Below are 12,833 nucleotides of genomic sequence, written 5' to 3' on the forward strand. Positions count from 1 at the left end.
TTGCTAAATATCACTTTGACCTCTTGAATTTAAAAAATAAAAAATAAAAATCATATAAACTAATCCCCTAAATTATTGATCCCGTAAAACTTCGGCGTTAACATAACACATTTAATTACCAAAATGTCTCACACCCCTATATCATTTTATTCCCTAAATTATTGTGAAATATTATTTTATCCCATTAAACCATTATGAGGTATCACTTTACCTTCATAATATATAAAAGCGTAGCATGAATCCCTTCAACTTTTAAAATGTGACACACGCCCGGATGTCGTTAATGAAAACAACTAAATAACCAAATTACCCTATCTTTTTATATGAACAAACTTTTTATAAGTCCTTTAGAAATTATTACAAAAAAAATAAATTTTAAAGATTCATCAAAAACCCTGACTCCCCACCTTATTTTAAAAAAAAAAAAAAAAAAACTCAATTTTTTTAGATAAAATAAATGCAATGATTTTTAATGGACTTCAAAATCAAAATATAAAAACATAAAAAGATCAAAATATAATTTACCCAATACTTCTCATCGTCTATATGAGAGCATCTCCAATCTATCTTATATATCTTTGTGACAACCCTCACCACTGATTACTGCTAAGCTGTGACTGAGCATGATAAGTAACTGATTAGGATGAAATTCTAAACTGATTGCATGAATGTGTTATGTTAAATGCATTTCTATCTGTTTGTCATTGATTTACCTGTTCATGCTTTAAGTTTCGAACTGTAAATTGAAGGCCTTATCGGCGGCCGAACCCAGAACTGATTAGTGTTTTGTGTTAATCAGAATTAATGTGATTTTATGGTAGATTTAATTGAAATTTAATTTGGTATGATTAAATTGGTTTAAATAATGTTAAATTACATTAGTTGGCTTATTTACCAAAATTCCATTAAGTGGACTTTGCTAGACCAAATGTTTAGTCTTGATTTACATGTGTTGGCATCACTTTTGTTCATCTCTGAGAGACCAAACCGACTATAGAGAGAGAGAGAGAGAGAGAGAGAGAGAGAGAGAGAGTTAGGAGAGCTTTGGTTTCATCAAGAATTGCTTGGAAATTTAGAGGAATTGAAGGATAATTGCAAAAATTGAGCTTCCCTTCTTGAACTTGAAGACTTAAGGTAGAGCTTTTACCTTCTTGTTTATGAATTGAGTAGGTTCTTGCATGGTTTAGAAGATGTTGGAGTCTAGAGCCAAGTTATGGCTTAAAGTGTGGAATAGTGAGCTTGTATCATGCATGCATGTTTACATTCTTGTATTTTGAGGTTGTTTTCTTAGAATTCTCACATGCATGACCATATTTGGGTTATGGTCCATGAATTCATCATGTTTTTGGAAGTTTTGACTCATTTGATTATGTATTGGAAGCTTTGAAGTTGATTAAATTCATGCATGTTGCATGTTCATCATGTTCTTGAAGTTTTGTTTGGAAATGGGTTCAATTGAACTACCTTTAGGCTTTGATTTTGCAAATTGATCTTTGAAACATGTCATATTATGAGTTTTAAAGTGTTTTTCCAGAAAATTAGCCCAAAAGGATCGAATTTGATGCTTTAAATGTTGAGTTTCATGCTTGGAGACAAATCTGGAAATTTTAGATTTTGGATCCACACTCGAGCGAGGAACTTCATGCTCGAGCGTACACTCTGAGTTCATGCAGTTCGCTTGAGGGAGTAAAGTAACGCTCGAGCGTGAAATGCATGTATCCAGTACTTTGCATGTGTTTACAGTCCGCTCGAGCGAGGGAATGCACGCTCGAGCGAGGACTTGTGTCTCACACTCGAGCGGGGGTCGAGCGCCCGTCGAGCGTGAATTTCATGCATCCAGTACTTTGGCAGTCCGCTCGAGCCAGGAAAGTCACGCTCGAGCAGAGATCCTTTGTCTGCATGTTCGCTCGAGCGTAGAAAGCTACACTCGAGCGAGACCCTTGTTTTCTGAAAATTTTGAAAAGTGTTTTAAAGTACATCTGTGCATGCTCATTTCATCCTAGGCATTCCTAGACCTTGTTTAAGGCATCTTAATGAGGATAATGCTATAGAACCACATCGAGTCAAGATAGGGACTAAGTTATTGTTTCCCAAATGTGCAACTTAGTGTGTGTTCATCCTGTAACTGTGTAGGGTTGGCATCCGAGGACGCTCACTAGCCTATCTGTAACCCAGAACTCTGTGAGTAACAATATTGTAAAGATATATTCAATCATGAATATTTTCTGAATGATCAACTGTACTGCTTTCTGAAATGATATTTCTTACTGAATGAATGCTTGTCCTATTTGCGAACTGTATTTGTGGCATCCATAGCAATTTACTGTTACTGTACTGTACTGCTACTGTCACAGAGATCTCTGTCGGTTCCAATGTTTGGAACCACTACTGTTTACTGATATGATGGCCATCAACTGACTGTTCGGTCTGTTAAGACCTACTGTACTGTTTGCTATTGGATGTACCACATATAACTGTTATGGGTTCTGAATGACTGATTTACTGTTATAACTGACTGTTTTAAATACTGAAAGGACATTCATTCTTAACCTCTTTACACATATGTTATTCACTGGGCTTTAGCTTACTGTTTACATATATATGTAGGTGTCCAAGCACCCGATCGGAGGTAGGAGCGCTGGGTTAAACTCCCTTTTTGTCAAGCCAACCAACGTGCCTCACTGCGAGGTCTCAAGTGTGTTCAAGCTTAGGCTTTTTGGGGGTGTCTCAGTTCATCCTTTTGTCTCTGTTTTGTATACTGTATAGACTGACTGTACCTATATTGTATTGTTCTAATGAGGATTTGGTCCCTGTCCTGGATGATTGTATATGTATGTATATACTGTTTTGATTATGAATGTGAATATGTATGAAAAGCCTTTTTGCATACCGACTGTCACAGCTCATTGGACATCTTTTATTACTGTTTTGGCTTCCGTCAGTCCCTGTACTCTGTATTACTATTATTACTGTTAAGCAGGCCTTCGGTAATCATAGATTACTGGCCGGTTACGGTGCTAAACCTATAGGGGCGGGTTTGGGTCGTGACAATCTTCATATATGAAGAAATTTTGCCTCCACTCATCCTCTAAAATCATCTCCATTTGAGAGGAGGATGGGTTGATTCTCCAAATATAGAGAAAGTATGAGAAATGGAGGAGAATCTCTATAAAACTATTCATTTTATATTTTTAATAACTTTTAATATGTAAATTTAATTTTTATAAAATTGATATCATTAAAAAAGTGAAATCATACATTTAAAATGAGTATAGCATAATATTAAGAGGTTGTTTGCGGATGATTTAAATAAGCGTACTTATTTGATAAGTACACTTATTTAGGTTATATCATTTCTTTAATTTTTTATAATTTTTTTTGTAAAAAATCAAAAAGTGTAGAAAATAAGTAAATCCCAAACAACGAAAAATTATTGATTGATATTAGGACACCACGTGATCACATCTCAGGTCAATCACAAATCCTCATGTCTTCATATTTCTCAATCACTCAACATAAAATCGTAGTCCCACCCTCTCTACCAATAAAAACAGACTTGGAGTACCACATGACTGTGCACCAAAACCAACGAATAACTTCTCCCAAACAATCCAAAAATGTATTTAACAAAAATTTGCAAATTAAATATTTATTAATAGACAAAAATTATTTACTTCTTAATAAAAATATTTTGAAAGGAAATGAAAATGGTGATTGTAGTTGAAGTTTAAGTAAATAATAAGATACTCTATATTTCTTTTTTGAATAAAATTTTATATTTTTATCCTCTAAGATGCTCTGAGCAAAGAGCAGAAAGAATTGTGATCCCACACGCGGGGTACCTTCATATTGCGAGCCATCCTTGAAAAATATTGTGGAACAGGAACATCTCCTTTATTTTCTTTTTCTTTAGAGGCTTTTCTCAAAATAAGCCTACCTACTAAGTTATTTCTCAAACTAAGTCTAGTTTGACTGAAATTTCCAAAATAAGCTGAAATGTGTTTATAAAACACACTTTCAGCATGTTTCTAGCCCAGGCGCACAAAATGAATAAAATCATAAAAGCATGGTTACAAATTATGCTTTTAATTAAGAAAACGTTGTTCCTATTAGCGTTTTCATCTTTAAGTGAAAGTGCGATTCGGAAACATGCTTTCAAGAGAAAGTGTGATTTGTAACCACGCTTTTAAAGAAAATTTGCTTTCAAAAGAAAGCGTGGTTCGTAACCACGCTTTTCAAAGCCCCTGAAATTAGTAAAAAATTGTTTATTATTATTATTATTATTATTATTATTATTATTATTATTATTATTATTGATTTCTCTTCAATCCACATTCTATAATTCACTCAGTCATCTTTTAGATCTCTATATATAAATTATTCATATAAAATATCGTATTGATAAATAATCTTAGCTACCAAATTTTATTATTTTAAATATTTAAAAATAAATTATCTAATTTTGAAATTATGTTTCTCATCCATTATTATTTTTTTTAAATGGTAAAATTATATATACAATTATCAGATCAATTTGATATTTACATAAATAATTTATACATAATTTTTTTTAAAAATAAATAGCATGAATTGTCTAAAGAGTAGTGATTAAGAGCTCTAAAACTAGAGTTCAGATTTAAGCTGTAATGATGCTGCATAAAAAAATAAAAAGAAAACCACAAACAAGCAAGCATAAACATTATCAAAGATTATTAGACTAAAATTTTACCATTGAATCAATGATCACCACTTATGACTTTAAAAATGTAAAAGTAAAAAAGAATATGAAAACATATAAATTAAATATTTGCTTAATTTACGTTATTATTTTGTTTTTTTAAATTTTTATTTAAATTTATAATTCAAATATAATTTAAAAAAGATCGATGATGGACAAAAATAAAAGCAACAAATAAAAAATTAAAAATTAAAAAAGAAGAAGAAAATAATGGGCTCGAGACACACACCCTCTCTAAAGAACAATTTGCGTAGTTTCAGAGAGATTTTGTCGAGGCTTTTCTCAAACTAAGCCCTTACACTAATTTATTTCCCAAACTAAGCCTACTTTCATGGAATTTTCGAAACTAAATATTTGTTATTCCCTTAAATATTTGTTGCCAAGAAATATTTAAATAAAATTTCACGTAGCATAGACAAAGTATCTAATTTGCTAATTACTATTACGAACAGGAAAACAAAATAAAGGTATGACTATAACACTTATAACATTTCAAAACGAAGTAGCTAGTTCAAACATAAGTATCCCATAAAAATAATTTGTGAAAACATTCAACATAACACAGTACATAAAATAAAGCGGGGAGTACAATACTTAACAGTTACATAAACAAATATTAGACAAACCTTTCACAAACTGATTGTCGAAAGAGTTATTTTAACACACACAATACATAATTATGGATAACCTAATATAATTTAGTAGATAGATGGACCCCTAATCCTCGCTCAAATCGGCAATCTCAGAGTCCGAACAATCTGAGAGCTCAGGGTCAGAGAGAAGTGCAGGATCCTCCTTGACAGCCTTGATAGCCTCACCATTTGGTGCTGTTCCGTTCTTCTTGGCATCCGACTTAAGTATAGATAGTTTCATATTGCGGGCTGACCTACGACGCATTTGAGAAATCTCACATCGAAGTCTTTTACATAGTCGATCAACATTATCTAGATCTTCATTTTGGATCTCAACTAAACATGTTTTCAGCACCTTTAGTCGATTTTCCCAACATAATCTTTCCATTTGCACACGCTCTATAAATAGTGCGGGCCACTTCAGAAGTGTAGCGTCTGCTAAACCATATCCTGTTTGATTATCAGATGGATACTCTACGAAACCACATAGATCTCGATAGTACTTGGACATGACAAAATGTCACTTCCCAAACCTATCATGATAAGCACAAAAGGCATCTAACAAAGCAAACGGTGTTTCAACTTCAACATCGCCACTTCCCCTTCCCATTCCTCTTCCTCGGCGTGAACTCTCACCTCTTTCGAAGTTTCTACCCCCTGCGAGTCCCCTTCCTGTTCCTCTTCCTCGTCATGAACTCTCTCACCTCTGCAATTCCTACCCCCTTCCATGAATGTATACTCCATTTGATTTTTTCTCAATAAATGAATGATAGTTTCCTAAGGAGAACTGAGTGGAAATGTTGTGTGTTTACCATCACTCCTTCAGTCCTTTATATAGTTGTTTGCCAACACTATTGCCATGTGGTCGTATTAATGTGATTAATAATTCAAATCTAAAATGTGAGGAAAAAACAAAACATCTAAGTCACGCTGCACAAAGTCACATGCCATTAAAAGCCCACATATTTATGAGTAATAAACAATTAATGCTAAACACGCTCCACACAATCAGTACTTCAATCGTTACTCGAAGGTGACTACTCACTTTTTCAAAGAAGACTAATCATCCGTTTGCTGTTTACTGTGGCCATGTGAACTTGACCATTTCATTGAGTCCTTTAATTTATTACATCTGCTAAAGTCACTGCATCACTGCATGACTGAGAAATGTTGGACGTATCACTACGACGACTTTGACGAGGCTACTCACTGTATGAAAAAAACAAGAGGTCGTACCATAGCAACTGTGCCCATGTGAACTTCAGCAATTCATAATGGGATGAGGGGGTGTCAGAATAAAACAACAAAACAATTAGACCCTTTGTGTTTAAAAAACCACCCTATGCAGCTTGAAATAGATTCATAAACCTTGAAGAGAGAATATTATAGAGTTGGAATGTATTGAAGATTAATTTGTAGTAGAGTACTTATAGATGGGTTTTTTGATGTATAGAACTTGAAAGTGTTACAGATAAAAGTTAGCCTAGTTTGCAGACAAGAACAACACCGACTTAAATCAACACATAGTTAACTTGAAATTAAATTGGTTAAATTTCTCCAATTAAATTAAATTAAATATATAAGGTGAAAAGTGAAATTAAATATATCGTCAAGGAAAAATAAATTGAATTATATTTGTAAGCCGAAAAGTGGAATTAAATTTCTAAGTGGATTTGAACTTTGCTTAAAACCTTCAGATACGCACTGAGTAGTCAATAAAAGTCGAAGTGACAACTTCTATAAAGTTGATGCATAGTTGTTCAGGTCATAAAGGTTGACGTGACAACTCTTTTACAATAATTTTAAACATACAGCTACCAGGTGAACTTCCTGAAGTATTAGTACTTCATTGTCGGCATGTGAGTTTAGAGTTTACAAGACATGAATACTTGTGTCCATCTTCATTTTGAATTTGTGCATGTTGTAACAACTGTGTATATGTGATATAAATATCGCATCATACCACAACAAAATTTTTATAGATATATCGAGCGATATCATCATGAGATATATTGTGGTTAATCTATATTCAGAGATGGGTCGCCATTGGGTTGCAGATGGAGATGAATTTTAATACCCATTAAATCCAAATTTGCGTTACTCACATGCCGCCGTCAATACCATGAAAGCTGAGTGGGAATTTCGCATAACTCGAGCAAGCATTCTCGTTGAGCTATGTCGTGAAGTTAATATTAAATTTTCTCACCGATTAGCTATGCGTATGCCAATTGACACTCCACAGTTGTTGCAAAGGGCATTGCATCGTATCAGCGACGAAATTAATCGCATGACCCAACGTTTGCAAAGGTCCGAATTAATGAAGACTGCAAATGAGCGTGTCGAAGATAGGTTAATGGATGATGCATACCAGTACTTCACCTAGAGCATGGATGCTATGTAAGAATCTAATATTGAGATGTCAGATGGTGATGATAATGAATGAAATTGTTTGGATGAATGACCAAACCATTTATCTCATAATGGATTTGTAATGCTTATCCACGACTTATCAATGAAGGGAAGAATTTCAATAGTTTTTGAATACTTCTTGTAATTTTACAAATAACAATTACCTTTGCTTTCTTTCTGGTGTTATTTTGAAGAACGCTAATTGAACTAGGCTTTCATGATTTTATGCATTATTGAAATGGAATATAATGATGATACTGAATGAATTTGGTTGCATGTATGACCAAACGTTTTCATTCGTTGTAATGGCTTTGCAATGCTTATACATGAGTTATCAATAGGAAGAGAATTCGTAACGAATCTTGACATGTATACTTATAAATGTAGTGATTTCATAAACTTCAGCTTCATATAACAAATAGTTGAAATACATTCGTAACCTAGATGAACAACAACATTGTCTTACACCCCAATAACAAAGATACAACACAACATACAAACATATATGAAAGATAAAGGTGTTTGATTTCTCATTCTTCATCTAACATGTATTAGTCAGAGATATATTTTTCATTGTTTAAGACATTATTTCACTCAATCACTGTCAATTCTATGTTGCTAGCTTCTGCCATTTCGGTGGCTAGTTGAAGCATGAAATGTTGACATCTCCGCATCAACATTCTGTTATTCTCATTCTTAATTATGCTAACTACTTTTTCATAGTCACTCACATTTCGTCTAGCCATGGTCAATGAACAACGATGAGGTACCGGTGCCCCAAAGTTACGTAGATCATTAAACAATCCTTTTTGCTACGTTACTTTGAACGCCTATTTTGCTCGGATACCAGCATAATAATCCTTCGGACTCACGTACTTTTCGCTCTTATAGTCATAAGTAAATGGAGGTAGTAGCCACACTTTTGAATTTCTTTGACGGCGTGAATTCCCCACACCTCTTGAAGACATTGTTTTTTCTTTAAAAAAAAAAAAAAAAAATCCTTAGGCCTAAAAGAATAATAATTGTAGATATATACCTATTGTTATGACTTGAACAAACATCATACTTGGGGTAGCACTATTTATAGACATGCAAAAGAGATGACATGGTGACGATAATTGAGATGTTGGGGCCCTGTGGAAGAAGCGATACCCGTAATATTATTTTATCTTATTCATTTCATGTAATCCTGAGTAATATGTTGTCTATGACTTTGTGTACCCATGATGCAGTCACTTTGGCAGACTTAATTGCCATTCAATTCATTATAGTTGCTTTTCTGACTCCCCTTATCCCACTATGACAAGCTCAAGTAACATGGCTTGTTTTGGTGTCGCAGTTAGTAGTCGCATTGGACATGCACTTGCAGACCAAAATTACAATCTCATAAAGTTAGAAAAAGAAAATGAACGGACGTTGTTGTCAGATAAAATGATAATTGTGGGCCGTCTTTTTCACAATGCAATCCCTTTATATTCGAGCAGTGAGTTGTCAAATTAATCAGTAATGCAGTGAGTTGTCACATCGCCACAGTAAACTGTTTTCTGATGCTTGCTTTTTTAATACACTATAGACCGCCAGAACTCTCTCCGAGAGGGGGAGGCGCGAATTGGGTCGTCGTTCTACTACAGTTTAGACTCCTGTCACGGTTCTGAATCTAATCTCACAAAGTGCAATGTGAGACTGATAAACACCAAAGAGTTCAAATATGGCAATTGGTTTTGAAAAATCAATTTTGAATCAAAAAAACGCCAAACATGGACTGTTTTGCCAGATTACAGAGTCGCCACTTAAATATTTATTTTTAAAAAATTTAGGAAACGCTGACTCGTGCCAAAGGCCACGTGTCCGTCATCACAAAAGTTGCCTTGGCTCGGGAACTTGGGTACGAGAGGGGGAGGTCATAACATGAGCACCCCTGCTTGCCCGATCAAAGGATCGGCCTCTACTAAACATGATATGTTGTTTTAAAAACACATGTGTTCTTATTCTGATTATTAGCTAACTTACTATGTGATGCGCTCAGCATACAAGTATAGACTCGGTGACACGTATTGGAACAAAACAAGTCATGTTTGTTTTTTAAAATGGTTTGAAAGTGCTACTCGCAAGTAGGCTAGAGTGCGAATTTGCCACCCTCAAGTGGGCTTAGAAAAAAAACATGATTTTGCCACTTCAAGTGGGCTTAAAACTCACAATCATCGAGTTGTTCCAATTCAGGCAATCAAGCCTTCATCCACAGGCATTCATACAGTTTAGCACTTAAGCAAATAGCCTCATGGCAAGCATGCTATCATGGAAACACTCACACTCATGCAAGTATGCTAAAGCGTAAACACTTACAGTGTACTCCAAGCTAAAAAAGAAGCTACTTAGAAATCATGCATGATCCTAACTATGTTAACAATGCCTAATGCAACACATGCAAGAATGCTATTAAATAGGCTCGGCTATCTAAGATGGCATACAAATGCAACACCTGATAACATGCTCTCGAAACACGTATTCAATTAGGTATTGAAATACAATGCAGCTTGACTGATGCGCCAAACCCGGTGCATACAAAACAAATGAATGATGCAAACATGCAAAGCATAAGGTATGCTAATTGAAAAATGCCCTAATCTAACCATCGAAAGCTGTTAAATGAAAGGGAGAAAGAAGTGGGGTTGGAAGACATGCACATACACACACACACTTATTACAACATTGTGCCCTCTCGACGGAGGGTCCGAATGAATAAGCTAAGCTAATCTAAGCTAAGCTAATCAACTAATCTAATTAAGCTAATTAGACTAATTATTACAAACCAATAAAGAAATAGCTAAACTAAGCTACTTAATTATTACAACACTTAATTAATTAACAAATTAATTAAATACACAAATTGAGATGTTAACTAACAAATGAAGCATCAAACTATGCTTCCTCAGCTCTATTCCAAGAAGTTGAACATGGATGCGAGCATTCGGTTTCTTGCCCCGAAAAGCCTTCCGGTTTGTTCTTTAGAGGCTCTATTTGCAGGGTGTTTTCAAGATCTTGCTGCTGAAACTTATCAAACCAATGTTGGGGAGTGCACCAGTGGCCCACCGGCCATGGGGGTTTGCTGCCGGCCACCTGCCGGCCAAGGGTAGGTCTTTGCCGGCCAACAATGAAAGGGTGCCGGCTATTAGTGTGGCACTGCCGGCCACTGGTGTGCTGTGACACCAAACTGCAACAGAGCGCAAAATAGAGGAAATGAAGGGTCTCCCTAGGGTATGTGTGTACTATGCCACTCCATATCATCTCAAAACATCAAGGGAGAGGCATCATTGGATCCAAGACCATCAATCAAGCATGCAATGCTTGATGGCCAAAGATCCAATCTTTTACACATTCAATAAATGCCATGCAAACAAGACTCTAAATCCACTACCTCATCATGGATAATCAAAGGCAATGGAGAGAAAGGGGATTGGCTCACTTTCATCACTTTGAGTATGAAGTGGACCAATCCACCTTGTGTTCAACATAACGTTCGATTGAACACAATGCAATGCAAACAACATGCTATGCAAACAACATGTTAATCTTGACATGTTTTACTTGATTGATTTTGTTTACACCATTTAACATTACCAACCATTCTTTAATTGGTTAAGTCCAAATGTGAAAATCCACTAATGATAAGGGGTCAACCAAAAGGGGAGTTGAAGGCATGAGAGGGATGATGCCTTTGACTAGGAGGAACCCTCAAAAGAGGGTTAAAGCCATTTGGGCACCAACCCTACCTCATGTTTAAACATAACCTTAAGACCAAACAACCCTCAAAGCAAATTGAAGACTGAAGAAATGAAGGAGGTGGCAGCCATGCAATGCGTGATATGACATGAAACACAAGACTCTAACATGCAAACAACGCATGTATAACATGTTAAGAGACTTAAGCATTAAAATTAGTAAAGGACACAACACTAGAACCATGCAATACAATACTCAATGGACTAAATTAGACCTAAACAGACCTCATGCATGCCAAAACAGTGGCCAAAATGTGCTGAGATGATAGCATGGAAGGCAAAGAAAATCATTTTCATGCATTGGCTCACAAACAAGGCATAAGGCACAACTTTCAAACACAATGAAAGGGTGATGTGTGTGAGTGTGTGATGGAGAAATATGCTCTGAAAACGAATGCTAAATGATGCCAAATCATGCAAACATCACAAACACAACATGCTATTGGCCTTAATACTCAAAGCTAGTAAGGACTGACAACACTATAGCTATACAAAGCAAGCCTCATATGATTAAGACAACTCAAAATAGAGTTCAAGCATGCTAAAATATGAGCAAAAACATGCTGGAGTGTAGCCAAAATAAGCTAGAATAATAGGCCAAAATAGCAAGCATATTAAGTTAGTAAGCAAGATTTGCACTACAAGTGTAAGAAGCATGCAAGAAGTGGCCAAGCCAGCCACAAATAGAGCCAAAACATGTTAAAAAGGTCACAAAAACATACTTAGCTCAAGTCAAGAGATGGTAAAAAAACGTGCTCAAGTATGAGGCCATCAACACAAGCAAACAAGACACAAGGAGAGGGGATGACCCCCTCCTATTTTAAGCCTCAAGACCAACTTTCTACCACTGAAATTCCTTTGAGTTTCGGTGGTTAGAAGGCCAAGCAAAGGTTAACACAAAAGCTTAGAAAGGTGGCTCAAGAGGCTTTACAAGCCAAAGAGCAAAAGAGGGGAGTCACCCCCTAACCACACAAGACTCAAACCAACATTTTTAAGCCTTGAAAATAGAACTTTTTTGAGACAAAAACCAGCTTCAAATTTGCATACAAAGATGGCAAAGCTATGAACTAGAACAAAGCTTAAAAGAGGTAGGTTCTTACCCTTGTAGTACAGCAAGAAAACAGCAAGCTTCTGAGCCAAAACCAAGCCAAAATCACTCCAAAGAGCCCAAGCAAGGCCTCCAAGAACCTCTAGTCCAAGGTCAAGGTGTTTGGTTAAGGATGCTAGTGCAAATATGCAAGAAAAACTCACTTTCAAGGCTAAAATGTAGAGAGA

Source organism: Camellia sinensis, chromosome 4 (assembly GCF_055761805.1).
Source record: "Camellia sinensis isolate YWXY chromosome 4, ASM5576180v1, whole genome shotgun sequence".
Classification (NCBI taxonomy): domain Eukaryota; kingdom Viridiplantae; phylum Streptophyta; class Magnoliopsida; order Ericales; family Theaceae; genus Camellia; species Camellia sinensis.